Genomic DNA, 23,990 nt, shown 5'->3' on the forward strand with positions numbered 1-23,990 from the left:
TGACAGTGCTAAATAGTGACAGTGCACATGCTTACAGTGCTAATGGTGATCGTGCCCATAGTGACAGTGCACACGGTGATAATGGGTATTGTTACAGTGTTAATGGTGAGAGAGCCCAAGGTGGCAGTGCCCATGGTGACAGCGCCCAGTGTGACAAGGCCCATGGAGACAGTGCTCACGGTGACCGTGCCCCTGGTGACATTGCTGATGGTGAGAGTGCCAATAGTGTCAGTGCTCATGGTGATACTGCCCATGGAGACATTGCCCATGGTGATAGTGCTCATGGTGACAACCCCACGGTGACAGTGACAATGTTGATAATCCCTGAGGTGACAGTTCTTACGTTGAATGTGACCATGGCGACACTTCTCATGGTGACAGTGCCTACAGTGAAAATTCTCATAGTAACAGTGCTCATGGTGACAGTGCCCATGGTGATATTACCCATGGTGACAGTACTCATGGTAAAAGTGCCCATGGTGACACTGCACATGGTGGCAGTGCAATATGGTGACAGTGCCCATGGTGATATTGCTCATGGTGACATTGCTTATGGTAATAATCCTTACGGTGATAGTGTGTATGGTGAAACTGCACACAGTGACTGTGCTCTTGGTGACACTTTTAACAGTGATAGTGCCGATGGTGAATGTGCCCATGGTGACAGTGCCCATGGTGACAATACACAGGGTGACATTATTCATGGTGACATTGCTCATGGTGATAGTGCACATGGTGAGACTGCCCATGTACACAGCTCTCACGGTGATACTGCCCATGGTGACAACACCCAGGGTGAGAGAGCTCATGGTCAATGTGCTCAAGGTGACAGTGCCCATGGTGAAAACACCCAGGGTGTCCTGCCCATAGTGAGAGTGATCATGGTGACACTGCTCATGTGGACAGTGCCATAAGTGACAGTGCTCACTGTGGCACTGCTCATGTGGACAGTGCTCATGGTTACAGTGCTTATGGTGATAGATGTTACGGTGGCCATGCTCACAGTGACAGTGCCCACGATGACAAAGCCCATGGTGATACTTCCCATTGTGAGAGTGCCCATTGTGAAAGAGCCCATGGTGAAAGTGCCCAGGATCACAGTGCCCATGGTGACAGTTCTAATGGTGACTGTGCCCATGGTAACTGCACCCAGTGTGACAACACCCATTGTGACAGTGCTCACGGTGACTGTGCCGATGCTGAGAGTGCCGATGGTGATAGTGCCAATAGTGAGAGTGCTCACGGTGAAACTGCCCATGGAGACAATGCCCATGGTGATAGTGCTCATCGTGACAATCCCACGGAGGCAGTGCCAATGGTGAGAGTTCCCGTGGTGACAGTTCTCATGGTGAAAGTGACCCTGTTGAAATTGCTCATGGTGACAATGCTCACGGTGACAGTGTTCATGGTGACAGTGCTTGAGGTGATAGTCTCCATGTTGACAGTGCCCTTGATGACTGTTCTCATGGTGACAGTGCCTATGGTGATAATGCTCTTAGTGACAGTCCTCATGGTAAATGTGCCCATGGTGACAGTGACGACGGTGACTGTTCTCACCGTGATAGTGCGCATGGTGACAGTGTTCATGGTGAGAGTCCGCATTGAGGCTGTGCCCATGGTGACAGTGCTCAGGGTGATAGTGCTCACAGTGATATTGCTCACGTTGACACTGCCCAAGGTGACAATACCCACGATGACAGTAATCATGGTGAAAGTGCCCATGGTGGCAGTTCTTGTGACAGTGCTCATGGTGGCAGTGCTCGTGGTGACAGTGCTCTTGGTGACAGTGATCATGGTGCAGTGCCCATGGTGAGACTCCCAGTGGTGACACTGCCCATGGTGACAGTGCACATGGTCATGGTGCATCTGGTGGCAGTGCAAAATAGTGAGAGTGCCCATGGTGATATTGCTCATGGTGATAGTGCCCATGGTGAGAGTGCCCATGGTTAGAGTGCTCATGGTGACAGTGCCCATGGTGACAGTTCCCCTGGTGACAGTGCACAACGTGAGAGTACCCATGTTGTCTGTGCCCATGGTGACAGTTCTTATCATGATAGTGCAAACGGTAGCAGTGTTCATGGTAATAGTGCTCACGGTGGCAGTGCCCACAATGAGAGTGCCCATGGTGAGAATACTGACTGTGACAGAGCCCATGGTGACATTTCTCTCTGTCACAGAGCCTTTGGGTAGAGTTAGCATGGTGAAATTTCTCACAGTGATTGTGCCCATTGTTTCAGTGCTCATAGTGACAAGACCCATGGCGCCAGTGCCCATCATGGCATCTCTCACGGTGATAGTGATAACGGTGACAGTGCCCATGGTGATATTACCCATGGTGACAGTACGCAGTGATAAAGTGCTCATGGTGACAGTACCTAAGGTGATAGTGCACATGCTGGCAGTGCAAAATGGTGACAGTGCCCATGGTGACATTGCTTAATGTGATAGTCCTTGCGGTGATAGTGCACATGGTGACACTGCCCACCGTGACAGGGCTCTTGTTGACAGTGCTCACGGTGATAGTGCCAATGTTGGAAGTGCCCATCGGTAAAGGGCCCATTATGACAGTTCTTATGGTGAGAGTGGTCAGAGTGGCAGTGCTCATGGTGAAAGTGCCCATGGTGACAGAGCTCACGGTGACAGTGCCCATAGTTATAGTGTCCATGGTGACATTACAAACAGTGAAATTGTCCATGGGGTCACTGCCCATGGTGACAGTGCCCATGGTCACAACCTTCACTGTGACAGTGCTTACCGTGACAGTGCCCATGGTGACAGTGACCACGGTGACAGTTCTAACGGTAATAGTGCCCATGATGACAGTGCTCATGGTGACAGTCCACATTGTGCCAGTGCCCAAGGTGACAGTGCTCATGGTGACATTGCCCAAAGTCACAATACCCATGGTGACAGTGCCCAAGCTGACAGTTCTCATGGAGATAGTGCCCATGGTGACAGTGCACATGGTGATACTGAGAATGGTGACAGTGCTTATGGTGACAGTGGTAATGGTTGCAGTACCCATGGTGATAGTGCTGAAAGTGACAGCACCCTTGGTGATAGTGTCCATGGTGAGTGTGCTCACATTAATAGTGCCCATGGTGGAGGTTCCCATTGTCAATGTGTTCATGGTGACAGTGCCCATGTTGGTAGTTACCATGGTGACAGTGCTCACGGTGATAGTGACCATGGTAATGGTACACATGGTGGTTGTGCCCTTGGTGACACTGCCCATGATGACATTACTCATGGTGACAGTGCTCACGGTGATAGTGCCCATGGTGATAGTGCACATGGTGGTAGTGCACATGGCAGCAGTGAAAAATGGTGACAGTGCCCATGCTGACAGTTCTCATAGTGACAGTGCACACGGTTACAACCCATGCTGACAGTGCTCACGGTAGCAGTACCCGTGGTGACAGAGCTTACAGTGACAGTGCTCATGGTAGCAGTACCCGTGGTGACAGAGCTTACAGTGATAGTGCACATGGTTGCATTGCCCATGGTGGCACTGAAGATGGGGACAATGCCCATGATGACAGTGCCCATGGTGACAGTGCCCACAGTGCCATTGCCTATGGTGACAGTGCTGACAGTCACAATACCCATAGTAACAGTTACCACGGTGAGATTGCTCATGGTGATAGTGTCCATGGTGACACGGCTCATTGTGACAGTCCGCATTGTGCCAGTACCCATAGGAAAGTACTCATGGTGACAGTGCGCATGGTGATAGTGTCCTTGGTGAGAGTGCTCACGGTGGTAGTACTCACAGTAATAGTGCTCATGGTGACAGTGCCGATGGTGATAGTGCCCATGGTGGCAGTTCCCATGGTGAAAGTGCTCATGATGACTTTGCCCATGTTGGTAGTTCCCATGGTGAGAGTACTCACGGTGATAGTGACCATGGTAACACTGCACATGGTGGCCGTGCCCTTGGTGACAGTGCCCGTGTTGACAGGACTCAGGGTGACAGTTCTCATGGTGATAGTGCCCATGGTGACATTTCAGATGGTGGCAGTGAAAAATGGTGACAGTGCCCATGTTGACAGTTCTCATGGTGACAGTGCACACGGTGACAACTCATGAAGACAGTACTCACGGTGAGAGTTATCTTTGTTGCAGTACCCATGGTGACAGTGCTCACAGTGATATTGCCCATGGTGGCCGTGCCCATGTTTACAGTTCCCATGGTGACACTGCCCATGATGACAGTGCCCATGGTGACAGTGCCCATGTTCACAATTCTCACAGTGATAATGCCAATGGTGAGAGTACCTAGGTTGACAATGCACATGGTGACAGTGCACATGGTGTCACGCCTATGGTGACAGTGCTCATGGTGACAGTTCTCATGTTGGCATTGCCATAAATAACAGTGCTCATTGTGGCAGTGCTTATGGTGACCGTGCTCATGGGGACAGTGCCCATATTTACATTGCTTATGGTGATAGATGTCACGGTGACACTGCACACAGGGACAGTGCCCAGCGTGACAAAGCCCATGGTGATACTTCCCATTGTGACAGTGCTCACGGTGACGGTGCCCATGGTGACAGCGCCCAGTGTGACAAGGCCCATGGTGACAGTGCTCAAGGTGACTGTGCTCATGGTGACAGTGTGCACGTTTACAGTGTTTATGCTGATAGATGTAACGGTGTCAGTGCCCACGGGGACAGTGCCCAGGCTGACAAATTCCATGGTGATACTTCCCATTGTGAAAGAGCCCATGGTGACAGCGCCCAGTTTGACAAGGCCCAAGGTGACACAGCTCACGGTGACCATGCCCATTGTGACAGTGCCGATGGTGAGAGTGCCAATAATGACAGTTCTCATGGTGAAACTGCCCATGGAGATATTGCCCATGGTGATAGTGCTCATGGTGACAACCCCACGGTGACAGTGACAATGGTGATAGTCCCCGTGGTGACAGTTCTTACGTTGAATGTGACCATGGTGACAGTTCTCATGGTGACAGTGCCTATGGTGAAAATTCTCATAGTGGCAGTGCTCATGGTGACAGTGCCCATGGTGATATTACCCATGGTGACGGTACTCATGGTAAAAGTGCCCATGGTGACACTGCACATGGTGGCAGTGCAAAATGTTGACAGTGCCCATGGTGATATTGCTCATGGTGACATTGCTTATGGTGATAGTCCTTCCAGTAATAGTGTGTATGGTGAAACTGCACACAGTGACAGTGCTTATGGTGACAGTGCCCTTGGTGGCTGTTCCCATGGGCACAGTACTGATGGTGACACTGTGCATTGTTACAGTTCCCATGGTAATCGTGCTCACGGTGATAGTGCACGTCCTGACAGTGCCCATGGTGGTAGTTCACCTGGTGACAGTGCTAAATAGTGACAGTGCACATGCTGACAGTGCTCATGGTGATAGTGCCCATGAGACAGTGCACACGGTGATAATAGGCATTGTAACAGTGTTCATGGTGACAGAGCCCAAGGTGGCAGTAGCCATGGTGACAGTGCCCACAATGACAGTGCCCAAAGTGACAGTGCCGACAGTAACAGTTCCCATGGTGGCACATCTCATGGTGACGGTGCCCATGGGGACAGTTAGCATGGTGAGATTTCTCACGGTTATAGTGCCCGTTGTGACAGTGCTCTCAGTGAGAAGGCCCATGGTGCCAGTGCCCATATAGACATTCTGCTCGGTAACATTTCTCACGGCGAAAGTGCCTATGGTGATATTACCAATGGTGACACTGCACATGGTGGCTGTGCAAGATGGTAAGAGTGCCCATGGTGACATTGTTCATGGTGACATTGCTTACAGTGATAATCCTTATGGTGACTGTGTGCATGGTAACAATGCACACAGTGACAATGTTCACTGTGACAGTGTTCACAGTGATAGTTCCCATGGTGAGAGTGTCCATGGTAACAGTGCCCATAGTCACAATTCTCATGGTGTAGTGCTCACAGTGACAGTGCCCATGGTGAAAATACCCAGGGTGACAGTACTCATGGTGACCGTGTTCATGGTGACAGTGCGCATGGTGACACTGCCCACCATGACAGTGCTCTTGTTGACAGTGCTCAAGGTGATAGTGCCAATGTTGGAAGTGCTCATCGTGAAAGTGCCCACGGTGACAGTTCTTATGGTGAGAGTGGTCACAGTGGCACTGCTCATGGTGAAAGTGCCCAAGGTGACAGAGCTCACGGTGACAGTGCCCTTAGTTATAGTGTCCATGGTGACAGTACTAACAGTGAAATTGACCATGGGGACACTACCCATAGTAACAGTGCACATGGTCAGAACCCTCACAGTGATAGTGCTCACAGTGACAGTGCCCTTGGTGATAGTGACCACGGTGACCTTTATAATGTTGATAGAGCCCATGATGACAGTGCTTATTGTGACAGTCCACATTGTGCCACTGCCCAAGGTGACAGTGCTCATGGTGACAGTGCCCAAAGTCACAATACCCATGGTGACAGTGCCGATGCTGACAGTTCTCCTGGTGATAGTGCCCATGGTGACAGTGCACATGGTGATACTGAGAATGGTGACAGTGATAACGGTGACAGTGGTCATGGTTGCAGTACCCATGGTGATAGTTCTGAAACTGACAGTGCCCTTGGTGATAGTGCCCATGGTGAGTGTGCTCACATTAATAGTGCCGTGGTGGCAGTTCCCATTGTGAAAGTGCTCATGATGACAGTGCCCATGTTGGTAGTTCCCATGGTGACAGTGCTCACGGTGATAGTGACCATGGTAACAGTGCACATGGTGGCTCTGCCCTTGGTGAAAGTGCCCATGATGAGAGTGCTCATGGTGACAGTGCTCATAATAGCAGTGCCCAAGGTGCCAGTGCTCGTGGTGACAGTGTTAATGGTGACAGTGTTCTTGGTGGCAGTTCGTATGGGGACAATACCGATGATGACACTGTGCATTGTTACAGTGCCCATGGTATTTGTGCTCATGGTGACAGTGCAAATCGTGATAGTGCCCATGGTGGTAGTTCACCTGGTGACAGTGCTAAATAGTGACAGTGCACATTCTGACAGTGCTCATGGTGATAGTGCCCATGGTGAGAGAGCACACGGTGATAATTTGCATTGTTACAGTGTTCATGGTGAGAGAGCCCAAGGTGGCAATGGCCATGGTGACACTGTCCACAATGACAGTGCCCATGGGGACAGTGCCAACAGTGACAATGCCCATGGTGACCCTTCTCACAGTAAGAGTCCCCATGGGGACAGTTAGCATGTTGAGATTTCTCTCGGTGATAGTTCCCATTGTGACAGTGCTCACAGTGACAATGCCCATGGTGCCAGGGCCCATAGAGATATTTTGCACGGTCACATTTCTCACGGTGAAAGTGCCTATGGTGATATTACCCATGGTGACACTGCACATGCTGGCAGTGCAAAATGGTGACAGTGCCCATGGTGACATTCCTCATGGTGACTCTGCTTACAGTGATAGTCCTCATGGTGACAGTGCGCATGGTGACACTGCACACAGTGATAGTGTTCATGGTTACAGTGTTCACGGTGATAGTTCCCATGGTGAGAGTGTCCGGGGTGACAGTGCCCATAGTCACAATTCTCATGGTGTAGTGTTCACAGTGACAGTGCCCATGGTGTAAATACACAGGGTGACAGTGCTCATGGTGATAGTGCCCATGGTGACAGTGCCCATGTTCACAATTCTCACAGTGATAATGCCTATGATGAGAGTACTTAGGGTGACAATGACCATGGTGACAGTGCCCATGGTGTCATGCCCCTGGTGACACTGCTCATGGTGACAGTGCTCATGTTGGCAGTGCCATAAATAGCAGTGCTCTGTGTGGCAGTGCTCATGCTGACCGTTCTCATTGTGACAGTGTCCATGTTTACAGTGATTATGGTGATAGATGTCACGGTGTCAGTACCCCCGTGGACAGTTCCCATGCTGACAAAGCCCATGGTGATATATCCCAATGTGACAGTGCCCAGGGTGACAGTGCCCATGATGACAGTACCCAGTGTGAGAAAGCCCATGATGACAGTTCTCACAGTGAATGTGCCCGTGGTGAATATTGCCGATGATGAGAGTGCCAATAGTGACAGTGCTCATGGTGAAACTGCCCATGGAGACAATGCCCATGGTGATAGTGCTCATTGTGAGAACCCAACAGTGACAGTGCCAATTGTGATAGTCCCCGTGGTGACAGTTCTTACATTGAATGTGACCATGGTGATATTGCTCATGGTGACAGTGCTCATGGTGACAGTGCTCAAGGTTATGGTCTCCATGTTGACAGTGCCCATGGTGACATTTCTCATGGTGACTGTGCCTATGGTGAAAATTCTCATAGTGACAGTGCTCATGGTGACTGTGCCCATGGTGATATTACCCATGGTGACAGTACTCATGGTAAAAGTGCCCATGGTCACACTGCACATTGTGGCAGTGCAAAATGGTGACAGTGCCCATGGTGATATTGCTCATGGTGACATTGCTTATGGTGATATTCCCTACGGTGATAGTGTGTATTGTGAAACTGCACACAGTGATTGTGCTCATGGTGACAGTGTTCATGGCGATAGTGCCGATCGTGAATGTGCCCATGGTGACAGTGCCCATAGTCACAATTCTCACGGTGTAGTGCTCACGGTGACAGTGCCCATGGTGACAATACACAGGGTGACGGTATTCATGGTGACATTGCTCATGGTGATAGTCCCCAAGATGAGAGTGCCCATGTTCACAACTCTCACGGTGATAGTGCCCATGGTGACAATACCCAGGGTAACATAGCTCATGGTAAAAGTGTTCATGGTGACAGTGCCCATGGTTACAGTACCTAAGGTGACAATTTCCATGGTGAGAGTGCTCATGGTGACAGTGCCCATGGTGACAATACCCAGGGTGTCCTGCCCATGGTGACAGTGATCAGGGTCACACTGCTCATGTGGACAGTGCCATAAGTGACAGTGCTCATTCTGGCAGTGCTCATGGTGCCATGCTCATGGGACAGTGCCCATGTTTACAGGGCTTATGGTGATAGATTTCATGGTGGCCGTGCCCATGGTGACAGTGCCCACGCTGACAAAGCCCAAGGTGATACTTCCCATTGTGACAGTGCCCACAGTGACAGTGCCCATTGTGACAGCACGCAGTGTGAGAAGGCCCATTGTGACAGTGCTCAAGGTGACCGTGCCCAAGGTGACAGTGCCCATGCTGAGAGTGCCAATAGTGACAGTGCTCATGGTGATAATGTCCTTAGAGGCATGGCCCATGGTGATAGTGCTCATGGTGACAAACCCACAGTGACAATGCCAATGCTGATAGTCTCCGAGGTGACAGTTCTTACGTTGAATGTGACCATGGTGACCGTTCTCCTGGTGACAGTGCCTATGGTGAAAAATCTCATACTGACCGTGCTCATGGTGACAGTGCCCATGGTGATATTTCCCATGGTGACAGTATTCATGGTAAAGTGCCCATGGTGACAATGCACATGGTGGCAGTGCAAAATGTTGACAGTGCCCATGGTGATTTTGCTCATGGTGACATTGCTTAAGGTGATAGTCCTTACGGTGATAGTGTGTATGCTGAAACTGCACACAGTGACAGTGCTCATGGTGACAGTGTTCATGGCGATAGTGCCGATGGTGAATGTGCCCATGGTGACAGTGCCCATAGTCACAATTCTCACGGTGTAGTGCTCAAGGTGACAGTGCCCATGGTGACAATACACAGGGTGACAGTATTCATGGTGATATTGCTCATGGTGATAGTGCCCATGGTGAGAATGCACATGTACACAACTCTCACGGTGATAGTGCCCATGGTGACAATACCCAGGGTGACAGAGCTCATGGTAAAAGTGCTCAAGGTGACAGTGCCCATGGTGACAGTACCTAAGGTGAGAATTCCTACAGTGCGAGAGCTCATGGTGAAAGTGCCCATGTTGGAAACACGCAGGGTGTCCTGCCCATTGTGAGAGTGATCATGTTGACACTGCTCATGTGGACAGTGACATAAGTGACAGTTTTCATGTGGACAGTGCCCATAGTTACAGTGTTTATGGTGATAGATGTTACGGTGGCCATGCTCACAGTGACAGTGTCCACCATGACAATGTCCAAAGTGATATTTCCCATTGTGACTGTGCCCACAGTGACAGAGCCCATGGTGAAAGTGCCCAAGATCACAGTGCCCATGGAGACAGTGCTAATGGTGACTGTGCCCAAGGTGACATCGCCCAGTGAGACAACAACCGTTTTGACAGTGCTCACGGTGACTGTGCCGATTCTGACAGTGCTTATGGTGATAGTGCCAATAGTGAGAGTGCTCACGGTGAAACTGCCCATGGAGACACTGCCCATGGTGATTGTGCTCATCGTGACAATTCCTCAGAGGCAGTGCCAATGGTGAGAGTTTCCGTGGTGACAGTTCTCACGGTGAAAGTGACCCTGTTGAAATTGCTCATGGTGACAATGCTCATGGTGACAGTGTTCATGGTGACAGTGCTCAAGGTGATAGTCTCCAGGTTGACAGTGCCCATGGTGACTGTTCACACGGGGACAGTTCTGATGGTGATAATGCTCTTAGTGACACTGCTCACGATGAAAGTGCCCATGTTGACAGTGACCACGGTGACTGTTCTTACCGTGATAGTGCCCATGGTGAGGGTGTTCATGGTGACAGTCCGCATGGAGGCTGTGTCCATGATGACAGAGCTCAGGGTGATAGTGCTCACAGTGATATTACTCACGTTGACATTGCCCAAGGTGACAATACCCACGGTGACAGTAATCATGGTGAAAGTGCCCATGGTGGCAGTTCACATAGGGACAGTTCTTGTGACAGTGCTCATGGTGGCAGTGCTCATGGTGACAGTGCTCTTGTTGACAGTACTCGTGGTGCAGTGACCATGGTGAGACTACTAATGGTGACACTGCCCATGGTGACAGTGCACGTGGTCATGGTGCATCTGGTGGCAGTGCAAAATAGTGACAGTGCCCATGGTTATATTGCTCATGGTGATAGTGCCCATGGTTACAGTGCCCATGGTTAGAGTGCTCATGGTGACAGTGCCCAGGGTGAAAGTGCCCCTGGTTACAGTGCACACCGTGAGAGTGCCCATGGTGTCTGTGCCCATGGTGACAGTTCTTATCATGAGAGTGTTCACGGTAGCAGTGTTCATGGTAGTAGTGCTCACGGAGGCATTGCCCACAATGAGAGTGCCCATGGTGAGAATACTGACTGTGACAGTTCCCATGATGACTTTTCTCTCTGTGACAGTGCCCATGGAGACACTGCCAACAGTGTCAATGCCCATGATGACAGTGCCCATGGTGACAGTGCCCATGGTACAATTGCCTATAGTGACAGTGCTCCCAGTGACAGTACCCATGGTAACAGTGACCATGGTGAAAGTGCTCATGGTGATAGTGTCCATGGTGGCAGGTCTCAGTGTGACAGTCCGCACTGTGCCAGTACCCATAGTGAAAGTGCTCACGATAAGAGTGCCCATGGTGACAGTGACCACAGTGAGAGTGCTCATGGTGGTAGTACTCACAGTAATAGTGCTCATGATGACAGTGCCGATGGTGACAGTGCTCACGGTGACAGTGCCCATGGTGATAGTGCCTATGGTGAGAGGCCACTTGTTGATAGTGCCCAAGGTGGCAGTTCCCATTGTGAAAGTGTTCGGGATGACATTGACCATGTTGTTAGTTCCCATGGGGACAATGCTCACGGTGATAGTGACCATGGTAACAGTGCACATGGTGGCCGTGCCCTTGGTGACAGTGCCCATGATGACAGGACTCATTGTGACAGTTCTCAGTGTGATAGTGCCCATGGTGACATTGCACATGGTGGCAGTGAAAAATGGTGAGAGTGCCCATGTTGACAGTTCTCATGGTGACAGTGCACACGGTGACAACCCATGCAGACAGTACTCACGGTGACAGTTCTCTTTGTTGCAGTACCCATGGTGACAGTGCTCACAGTGATATTGCCCATGGTGGCAGTGCCCATGCTTACAGTTCCCATGGTGACACTGCCCATGATGACAGTACCCGTGGTGACAGTGCCCACGCAACCATTTCCTGTAGTGACAGTGCTCATGGTAACAGTGCCCATGGTGACAGTGACCATGGTGAGAATGCTCAAAGTGATAGTGCCAATGGTGACAGGGCTCATGGTGCCAGTCTGCATTGTGCCAGTACCCTTGGCGACAGTGCTCATGGTGACAGTGCTCACAGTGATAGTGCTCCCAGTAATAGTGCTCATCGTGACAGTGCTAATGGTGACAATACCCAAGTTGACAGTACTCATGTTGAAAATACCCATGGTGGCAGTTCTCATAGCGACAGTTCTCATGGTGACAGTGCTCATAATAGCAGTGCCCATGGTGGCAGTGCTCGTGGTGACAATGTTAATGGTGACAGTGCTCTTGGTGGCAGTTCCCATGGGGACAGTACCGATGGTGACTCTGCACATTGTAACAGTGCCCATGGTAACTGTGCTCATGGTGATAGTGCACATCGTGAAAGTGCCCATGGTCATAGTTCACCTAGTGACAGTGCTAAATAGTGACAGTGCACATGCTTACAGTGCTAATGGTGATCGTGCCCATAGTGACAGTGCACACGGTGATAATGGGTATTGTTACAGTGTTAATGGTGAGAGAGCCCAAGGTGGCAGTGCCCATGGTGACAGCGCCCAGTGTGACAAGGCCCATGGAGACAGTGCTCACGGTGACCGTGCCCCTGGTGACATTGCTGATGGTGAGAGTGCCAATAGTGTCAGTGCTCATGGTGATACTGCCCATGGAGACATTGCCCATGGTGATAGTGCTCATGGTGACAACCCCACGGTGACAGTGACAATGTTGATAATCCCTGAGGTGACAGTTCTTACGTTGAATGTGACCATGGCGACACTTCTCATGGTGACAGTGCCTACAGTGAAAATTCTCATAGTAACAGTGCTCATGGTGACAGTGCCCATGGTGATATTACCCATGGTGACAGTACTCATGGTAAAAGTGCCCATGGTGACACTGCACATGGTGGCAGTGCAATATGGTGACAGTGCCCATGGTGATATTGCTCATGGTGACATTGCTTATGGTAATAATCCTTACGGTGATAGTGTGTATGGTGAAACTGCACACAGTGACTGTGCTCTTGGTGACACTTTTAACAGTGATAGTGCCGATGGTGAATGTGCCCATGGTGACAGTGCCCATGGTGACAATACACAGGGTGACATTATTCATGGTGACATTGCTCATGGTGATAGTGCACATGGTGAGACTGCCCATGTACACAGCTCTCACGGTGATACTGCCCATGGTGACAACACCCAGGGTGAGAGAGCTCATGGTCAATGTGCTCAAGGTGACAGTGCCCATGGTGAAAACACCCAGGGTGTCCTGCCCATAGTGAGAGTGATCATGGTGACACTGCTCATGTGGACAGTGCCATAAGTGACAGTGCTCACTGTGGCACTGCTCATGTGGACAGTGCTCATGGTTACAGTGCTTATGGTGATAGATGTTACGGTGGCCATGCTCACAGTGACAGTGCCCACGATGACAAAGCCCATGGTGATACTTCCCATTGTGAGAGTGCCCATTGTGAAAGAGCCCATGGTGAAAGTGCCCAGGATCACAGTGCCCATGGTGACAGTTCTAATGGTGACTGTGCCCATGGTAACTGCACCCAGTGTGACAACACCCATTGTGACAGTGCTCACGGTGACTGTGCCGATGCTGAGAGTGCCGATGGTGATAGTGCCAATAGTGAGAGTGCTCACGGTGAAACTGCCCATGGAGACAATGCCCATGGTGATAGTGCTCATCGTGACAATCCCACGGAGGCAGTGCCAATGGTGAGAGTTCCTGTGGTGACAGTTCTCATGGTGAAAGTGACCCTGTTGAAATTGCTCATGGTGACAATGCTCACGGTGACAGTGTTCATGGTGATAGTGCTTGAGGTGATAGTCTCCATGTTGACAGTGCCCTTGATGACTGTTCTCATGGTGACAGTGCCTATGGTGATAATGCTCTTAGTGACAGTCCTCATGGTAAATGTGCCCATGGTGACAGTGACGACGGTGACTGTTCTCACCGTGATAGTGCGCATGGTGACAGTGTTCATGGTGAGAGTCCGCATTGAGGCTGTGCCCATGGTGACAGTGCTCAGGGTGATAGTGCTCACAGTGATATTGCTCACGTTGACACTGCCCAAGGTGACAATACCCACGATGACAGTAATCATGGTGAAAGTGCCCATGGTGGCAGTTCTTGTGACAGTGCTCATGGTGGCAGTGCTCGTGGTGACAGTGCTCTTGGTGACAGTGATCATGGTGCAGTGCCCATGGTGAGACTCCCAGTGGTGACACTGCCCATGGTGACAGTGCACATGGTCATGGTGCATCTGGTGGCAGTGCAAAATAGTGAGAGTGCCCATGGTGATATTGCTCATGGTGATAGTGCCCATGGTGAGAGTGCCCATGGTTAGAGTGCTCATGGTGACAGTGCCCATGGTGACAGTTCCCCTGGTGACAGTGCACAACGTGAGAGTACCCATGTTGTCTGTGCCCATGGTGACAGTTCTTATCATGATAGTGCAAACGGTAGCAGTGTTCATGGTAATAGTGCTCACGGTGGCAGTGCCCACAATGAGAGTGCCCATGGTGAGAATACTGACTGTGACAGAGCCCATGGTGACATTTCTCTCTGTCACAGAGCCTTTGGGTAGAGTTAGCATGGTGAAATTTCTCACAGTGATTGTGCCCATTGTTTCAGTGCTCATAGTGACAAGACCCATGGCGCCAGTGCCCATCATGGCATCTCTCACGGTGATAGTGATAACGGTGACAGTGCCCATGGTGATATTACCCATGGTGACAGTACGCAGTGATAAAGTGCTCATGGTGACAGTACCTAAGGTGATAGTGCACATGCTGGCAGTGCAAAATGGTGACAGTGCCCATGGTGACATTGCTTAATGTGATAGTCCTTGCGGTGATAGTGCACATGGTGACACTGCCCACCGTGACAGGGCTCTTGTTGACAGTGCTCACGGTGATAGTGCCAATGTTGGAAGTGCCCATCGGTAAAGGGCCCATTATGACAGTTCTTATGGTGAGAGTGGTCAGAGTGGCAGTGCTCATGGTGAAAGTGCCCATGGTGACAGAGCTCACGGTGACAGTGCCCATAGTTATAGTGTCCATGGTGACATTACAAACAGTGAAATTGTCCATGGGGTCACTGCCCATGGTGACAGTGCCCATGGTCACAACCTTCACTGTGACAGTGCTTACCGTGACAGTGCCCATGGTGACAGTGACCACGGTGACAGTTCTAACGGTAATAGTGCCCATGATGACAGTGCTCATGGTGACAGTCCACATTGTGCCAGTGCCCAAGGTGACAGTGCTCATGGTGACATTGCCCAAAGTCACAATACCCATGGTGACAGTGCCCAAGCTGACAGTTCTCATGGAGATAGTGCCCATGGTGACAGTGCACATGGTGATACTGAGAATGGTGACAGTGCTTATGGTGACAGTGGTAATGGTTGCAGTACCCATGGTGATAGTGCTGAAAGTGACAGCACCCTTGGTGATAGTGTCCATGGTGAGTGTGCTCACATTAATAGTGCCCATGGTGGAGGTTCCCATTGTCAATGTGTTCATGGTGACAGTGCCCATGTTGGTAGTTACCATGGTGACAGTGCTCACGGTGATAGTGACCATGGTAATGGTACACATGGTGGTTGTGCCCTTGGTGACACTGCCCATGATGACATTACTCATGGTGACAGTGCTCACGGTGATAGTGCCCATGGTGATAGTGCACATGGTGGTAGTGCACATGGCAGCAGTGAAAAATGGTGACAGTGCCCATGCTGACAGTTCTCATAGTGACAGTGCACACGGTTACAACCCATGCTGACAGTGCTCACGGTAGCAGTACCCGTGGTGACAGAGCTTACAGTGACAGTGCTCATGGTAGCAGTACCCGTGGTGACAGAGCTTACAGTGATAGTGCACATGGTTGCATTGCCCATGGTGGCACTGAAGATGGGGACAATGCCCATGATGACAGTGCCCATGGTGACAGTGCCCACAGTGCCATTGCCTATGGTGACAGTGCTGACAGTCACAATACCCATAGTAACAGTTACCACGGTGAGATTGCTCATGGTGATAGTGTCCATGGTGACACGGCTCATTGTGACAGTCCGCATTGTGCCAGTACCCATAGGAAAGTACTCATGGTGACAGTGCGCATGGTGATAGTGTCCTTGGTGAGAGTGCTCACGGTGGTAGTACTCACAGTAATAGTGCTCATGGTGACAGTGCCGATGGTGATAGTGCCCATGGTGGCAGTTCCCATGGTGAAAGTGCTCATGGTGACTTTGCCCATGTTGGTAGTTCCCATGGTGAGAGTACTCACGGTGATAGTGACCATGGTAACACTGCACATGGTGGCCGTGCCCTTGGTGACAGTGCCCGTGTTGACAGGACTCAGGGTGACAGTTCTCATGGTGATAGTGCCCATGGTGACATTTCAGATGGTGGCAGTGAAAAATGGTGACAGTGCCCATGTTGACAGTTCTCATGGTGACAGTGCACACGGTGACAACTCATGAAGACAGTACTCACGGTGAGAGTTATCTTTGTTGCAGTACCCATGGTGACAGTGCTCACAGTGATATTGCCCATGGTGGCCGTTCCCATGTTTACAGTTCCCATGGTGACACTGCCCATGATGACAGTGCCCATGGTGACAGTGCCCATGTTCACAATTCTCACAGTGATAATGCCAATGGTGAGAGTACCTAGGTTGACAATGCACATGGTGACAGTGCACATGGTGTCACGCCTATGGTGACAGTGCTCATGGTGACAGTTCTCATGTTGGCATTGCCATAAATAACAGTGCTCATTGTGGCAGTGCTTATGGTGACCGTGCTCATGGGGACAGTGCCCATATTTACATTGCTTATGGTGATAGATGTCACGGTGACACTGCACACAGGGACAGTGTCCAGCGTGACAAAGCCCATGGTGATACTTCCCATTGTGACAGTGCTCACGGTGACGGTGCCCATGGTGACAGCGCCCAGTGTGACAAGGCCCATGGTGACAGTGCTCAAGGTGACTGTGCTCATGGTGACAGTGTGCACGTTTACAGTGTTTATGCTGATAGATGTAACGGTGTCAGTGCCCACGGGGACAGTGCCCAGGCTGACAAATTCCATGGTGATACTTCCCATTGTGAAAGAGCCCATGGTGACAGCGCCCAGTTTGACAAGGCCCAAGGTGACACAGCTCACGGTGACCATGCCCATTGTGACAGTGCCGATGGTGAGAGTGCCAATAATGACAGTTCTCATGGTGAAACTGCCCATGGAGATATTGCCCATGGTGATAGTGCTCATGGTGACAACCCCACGGTGACAGTGACAATGGTGATAGTCCCCGTGGTGACAGTTCTTACGTTGAATGTGACCATGGTGACAGTTCTCATGGTGACAGTGCCTATGGTGAAAATTCTCATAGTGGCACTGCTCATGGTGACAGTGCCCATGGTGATATTACCCATGGTGACGGTACTCATGGTAAAAGTGCCCATGGTGACACTGCACATGGTGGCAGTGCAAAATGTTGACAGTGCCCATGGTGATATTGCTCATGGTGACATTGCTTATGGTGATAGTCCTTCCAGTAATAGTGTGTATGGTGAAACTGCACACAGTGACAGTGCTTATGGTGACAGTGCCCTTGGTGGCTGTTCCCATGGGCACAGTACCGATGGTGACACTGTGCATTGTTACAGTTCCCATGGTAATCGTGCTCACGGTGATAGTGCACGTCCTGACAGTGCCCATGGTGGTAGTTCACCTGGTGACAGTGCTAAATAGTGACAGTGCACATGCTGACAGTGCTCATGGTGATAGTGCCCATGAGACAGTGCACACGGTGATAATAGGCATTGTAACAGTGTTCATGGTGACAGAGCCCAAGGTGGCAGTAGCCATGGTGACAGTGCCCACAATGACAGTGCCCAAAGTGACAGTGCCGACAGTAACAGTTCCCATGGTGGCACATCTCATGGTGACGGTGCCCATGGGGACAGTTAGCATGGTGAGATTTCTCACGGTTATAGTGCCCGTTGTGACAGTGCTCTCAGTGAGAAGGCCCATGGTGCCAGTGCCCATATAGACATTCTGCTCGGTAACATTTCTCACGGTGAAAGTGCCTATGGTGATATTACCAATGGTGACACTGCACATGGTGGCTGTGCAAGATGGTAAGAGTGCCCATGGTGACATTGTTCATGGTGACATTGCTTACAGTGATAATCCTTATGGTGACTGTGTGCATGGTAACAATGCACACAGTGACAATGTTCACTGTGACAGTGTTCACAGTGATAGTTCCCATGGTGAGAGTGTCCATGGTAACAGTGCCCATAGTCACAATTCTCATGGTGTAGTGCTCACAGTGACAGTGCCCATGGTGAAAATACCCAGGGTGACAGTACTCATGGTGACCGTGTTCATGGTGACAGTGCGCATGGTGACACTGCCCACCATGACAGTGCTCTTGTTGACAGTGCTCAAGGTGATAGTGCCAATGTTGGAAGTGCTCATCATGAAAGTGCCCACGGTGACAGTTCTTATGGTGAGAGTGGTCACAGTGGCACTGCTCATGGTGAAAGTGCCCAAGGTGACAGAGCTCACGGTGACAGTGCCCTTAGTTATAGTGTCCATGGTGACAGTACTAACAGTGAAATTGACCATGGGGACACTACCCATAGTAACAGTGCACATGGTCAGAACCCTCACAGTGATAGTGCTCACAGTGACAGTGCCCTTGGTGATAGTGACCACGGTGACCTTTATAATGTTGATAGAGCCCATGATGACAGTGCTTATTGTGACAGTCCACATTGTGCCACTGCCCAAGGTGACAGTGCTCATGGTGACAGTGCCCAAAGTCACAATACCCATGGTGACAGTGCCGATGCTGACAGTTCTCCTGGTGATAGTGCCCATGGTGACAGTGCACATGGTGATACTGAGAATGGTGACAGTGATAATGGTGACAGTGGTCATGGTTGCAGTACCCATGGTGATAGTTCTGAAACTGACAGTGCCCTTGGTGATAGTGCCCATGGTGAGTGTGCTCACATTAATAGTGCCGTGGTGGCAGTTCCCATTGTGAAAGTGCTCATGATGACAGTGCCCATGTTGGTAGTTCCCATGGTGACAGTGCTCACGGTGATAGTGACCATGGTAACAGTGCACATGGTGGCTCTGCCCTTGGTGAAAGTGCCCATGATGAGAGTGCTCATGGTGACAGTGCTCATAATAGCAGTGCCCAAGGTGCCAGTGCTCGTGGTGACAGTGTTAATGGTGACAGTGTTCTTGGTGGCAGTTCGTATGGGGACAATACCGATGATGACACTGTGCATTGTTACAGTGCCCATGGTATTTGTGCTCATGGTGACAGTGCAAATCGTGATAGTGCCCATGGTGGTAGTTCACCTGGTGACAGTGCTAAATAGTGACAGTGCACATTCTGACAGTGCTCATGGTGATAGTGCCCATGGTGAGAGAGCACACGGTGATAATTTGCATTGTTACAGTGTTCATGGTGAGAGAGCCCAAGGTGGCAATGGCCATGGTGACACTGTCCACAATGACAGTGCCCATGGGGACAGTGCCAACAGTGACAATGCCCATGGTGACCCTTCTCACAGTAAGAGTCCCCATGGGGACAGTTAGCATGTTGAGATTTCTCTCGGTGATAGTTCCCATTGTGACAGTGCTCACAGTGACAATGCCCATGGTGCCAGTGCCCATAGAGATATTTTGCACGGTAACATTTCTCACGGTGAAAGTGCCTATGGTGATATTACCCATGGTGACACTGCACATGCTGGCAGTGCAAAATGGTGACAGTGCCCATGGTGACATTCCTCATGGTGACTTTGCTTACAGTGATAGTCCTCATGGTGACAGTGCGCATGGTGACACTGCACACAGTGATAGTGTTCATGGTTACAGTGTTCACGGTGATAGTTCCCATGGTGAGAGTGTCCAGGGTGACAGTGCCCATAGTCACAATTCTCACGGTGTAGTGTTCACAGTGACAGTGCCCATGGTGTAAATACACAGGGTGACAGTGCTCATGGTGATAGTGCCCATGGTGACAGTGCCCATGTTCACAATTCTCACAGTGATAATGCCTATGATGAGAGTACTTAGGGTGACAATGACCATGGTGACAGTGCCCATGGTGTCATGCCCCTGGTGACACTGCTCATGGTGACAGTGCTCATGTTGGCAGTGCCATAAATAGCAGTGCTCTGTGTGGCAGTGCTCATGCTGACCGTTCTCATTGTGACAGTGTCCATGTTTACAGTGATTATGGTGATAGATGTCACGGTGTCAGTACCCCCGTGGACAGTTCCCATGCTGACAAAGCCCATGGTGATATATCCCAATGTGACAGTGCCCAGGGTGACAGTGCCCATGATGACAGTACCCAGTGTGAGAAAGCCCATGATGACAGTTCTCACAGTGAATGTGCCCGTGGTGAATATTGCCGATGATGAGAGTGCCAATAGTGACAGTGCTCATGGTGAAACTGCCCATGGAGACAATGCCCATGGTGATAGTGCTCATTGTGAGAACCCAACAGTGACAGTGCCAATTGTGATAGTCCCCGTGGTGACAGTTCTTACATTGAATGTGACCATGGTGATATTGCTCATGGTGACAGTGCTCATGGTGACAGTGCTCAAGGTTATGGTCTCCATGTTGACAGTGCCCATGGTGACATTTCTCATGGTGACTGTGCCTATGGTGAAAATTCTCATAGTGACAGTGCTCATGGTGACTGTGCCCATGGTGATATTACCCATGGTGACAGTACTCATGGTAAAAGTGCCCATGGTCACACTGCACATAGTGGCAGTGCAAAATGGTGACAGTGCCCATGGTGATATTGCTCATGGTGACATTGCTTATGGTGATATTCCCTACGGTGATAGTGTGTATTGTGAAACTGCACACAGTGATTGTGCTCATGGTGACAGTGTTCATGGCGATAGTGCCGATCGTGAATGTGCCCATGGTGACAGTGCCCATAGTCACAATTCTCACGGTGTAGTGCTCACGGTGACAGTGCCCATGGTGACAATACACAGGGTGACGGTATTCATGGTGACATTGCTCATGGTGATAGTCCCCAAGATGAGAGTGCCCATGTTCACAACTCTCACGGTGATAGTGCCCATGGTGACAATACCCAGGGTAACATAGCTCATGGTAAAAGTGTTCATGGTGACAGTGCCCATGGTTACAGTACCTAAGGTGACAATTTCCATGGTGAGAGTGCTCATGGTGACAGTGCCCATGGTGACAATACCCAGGGTGTCCTGCCCATGGTGACAGTGATCAGGGTCACACTGCTCATGTGGACAGTGCCATAAGTGACAGTGCTCATTCTGGCAGTGCTCATGGTGCCATGCTCATGGGACAGTGCCCATGTTTACAGGGCTTATGGTGATAGATTTCATGGTGGCCGTGCCCATGGTGACAGTGCCCACGCTGACAAAGCCCAAGGTGATACTTCCCATTGTGACAGTGCCCACAGTGACAGTGCCCATTGTGACAGCACGCAGTGTGAGAAGGCCCATTGTGACAGTGCTCAAGGTGACCGTGCCCAAGGTGACAGTGCCCATGCTGAGAGTGCCAATAGTGACAGTGCTCATGGTGATAATGTCCTTAGAGGCATGGCCCATGGTGATAGTGCTCATGGTGACAAACCCACAGTGACAATGCCAATGCTGATAGTCTCCGAGGTGACAGTTCTTACGTTGAATGTGACCATGGTGACCGTTCTCCTGGTGACAGTGCCTATGGTGAAAAATCTCATACTGACCGTGCTCATGGTGACAGTGCCCATGGTGATATTTCCCATGGTGACAGTATTCATGGTAAAGTGCCCATGGTGACAATGCACATGGTGGCAGTGCAAAATGTTGACAGTGCCCATGGTGATTTTGCTCATGGTGACATTGCTTAAGGTGATAGTCCTTACGGTGATAGTGTGTATGCTGAAACTGCACACAGTGACAGTGCTCATGGTGACAGTGTTCATGGCGATAGTGCCGATGGTGAATGTGCCCATGGTGACAGTGCCCATAGTCACAATTCTCACGGTGTAGTGCTCAAGGTGACAGTGCCCATGGTGACAATACACAGGGTGACAGTATTCATGGTGATATTGCTCATGGTGATAGTGCCCATGGTGAGAATGCACATGTACACAACTCTCACGGTGATAGTGCCCATGGTGACAATACCCAGGGTGACAGAGCTCATGGTAAAAGTGCTCAAGGTGACAGTGCCCATGGTGACAGTACCTAAGGTGAGAATTCCTACAGTGCGAGAGCTCATGGTGAAAGTGCCCATGTTGGAAACACGCAGGGTGTCCTGCCCATTGTGAGAGTGATCATGTTGACACTGCTCATGTGGACAGTGACATAAGTGACAGTTTTCATGTGGACAGTGCCCATAGTTACAGTGTTTATGGTGATAGATGTTACGGTGGCCATGCTCACAGTGACAGTGTCCACCATGACAATGTCCAAAGTGATATTTCCCATTGTGACTGTGCCCACAGTGACAGAGCCCATGGTGAAAGTGCCCAAGATCACAGTGCCCATGGAGACAGTGCTAATGGTGACTGTGCCCAAGGTGACATCGCCCAGTGAGACAACAACCGTTTTGACAGTGCTCACGGTGACTGTGCCGATTCTGACAGTGCTTATGGTGATAGTGCCAATAGTGAGAGTGCTCACGGTGAAACTGCCCATGGAGACACTGCCCATGGTGATTGTGCTCATCGTGACAATTCCTCAGAGGCAGTGCCAATGGTGAGAGTTTCCGTGGTGACAGTTCTCACGGTGAAAGTGACCCTGTTGAAATTGCTCATGGTGACAATGCTCATGGTGACAGTGTTCATGGTGACAGTGCTCAAGGTGATAGTCTCCAGGTTGACAGTGCCCATGGTGACTGTTCACACGGGGACAGTTCTGATGGTGATAATGCTCTTAGTGACACTGCTCACGATGAAAGTGCCCATGTTGACAGTGACCACGGTGACTGTTCTTACCGTGATAGTGCCCATGGTGAGGGTGTTCATGGTGACAGTCCGCATGGAGGCTGTGTCCATGATGACAGAGCTCAGGGTGATAGTGCTCACAGTGATATTACTCACGTTGACATTGCCCAAGGTGACAATACCCATGGTGACAGTAATCATGGTGAAAGTGCCCATGGTGGCAGTTCACATAGGGACAGTTCTTGTGACAGTGCTCATGGTGGCAGTGCTCATGGTGACAGTGCTCTTGTTGACAGTACTCGTGGTGCAGTGACCATGGTGAGACTACTAATGGTGACACTGCCCATGGTGACAGTGCACATGGTCATGGTGCATCTGGTGGCAGTGCAAAATAGTGACAGTGCCCATGGTTATATTGCTCATGGTGATAGTGCCCATGGTTACAGTGCCCATGGTTAGAGTGCTCATGGTGACAGTGCCCAGGGTGAAAGTGCCCCTGGTTACAGTGCACACCGTGAGAGTGCCCATGGTGTCTGTGCCCATGGTGACAGTTCTTATCATGAGAGCGTTCACGGTAGCAGTGTTCATGGTAGTAGTGCTCACGGAGGCATTGCCCACAATGAGAGTGCCCATGGTGAGAATACTGACTGTGACAGTTCCCATGATGACTTTTCTCTCTGTGACAGTGCCCATGGAGACACTGCCAACAGTGTCAATGCCCATGATGACAGTGCCCATGGTGACAGTGCCCATGGTACAATTGCCTATAGTGACAGTGCTCCCAGTGACAGTACCCATGGTAACAGTGACCATGGTGAAAGTGCTCATGGTGATAGTGTCCATGGTGGCAGGTCTCA

This window comes from Mesoplodon mirus (genome assembly GCF_964341445.2).
Source record: "Mesoplodon mirus genome assembly, contig: SUPER_3_unloc_3, whole genome shotgun sequence".
Classification (NCBI taxonomy): Eukaryota; Metazoa; Chordata; class Mammalia; order Artiodactyla; family Ziphiidae; genus Mesoplodon; species Mesoplodon mirus.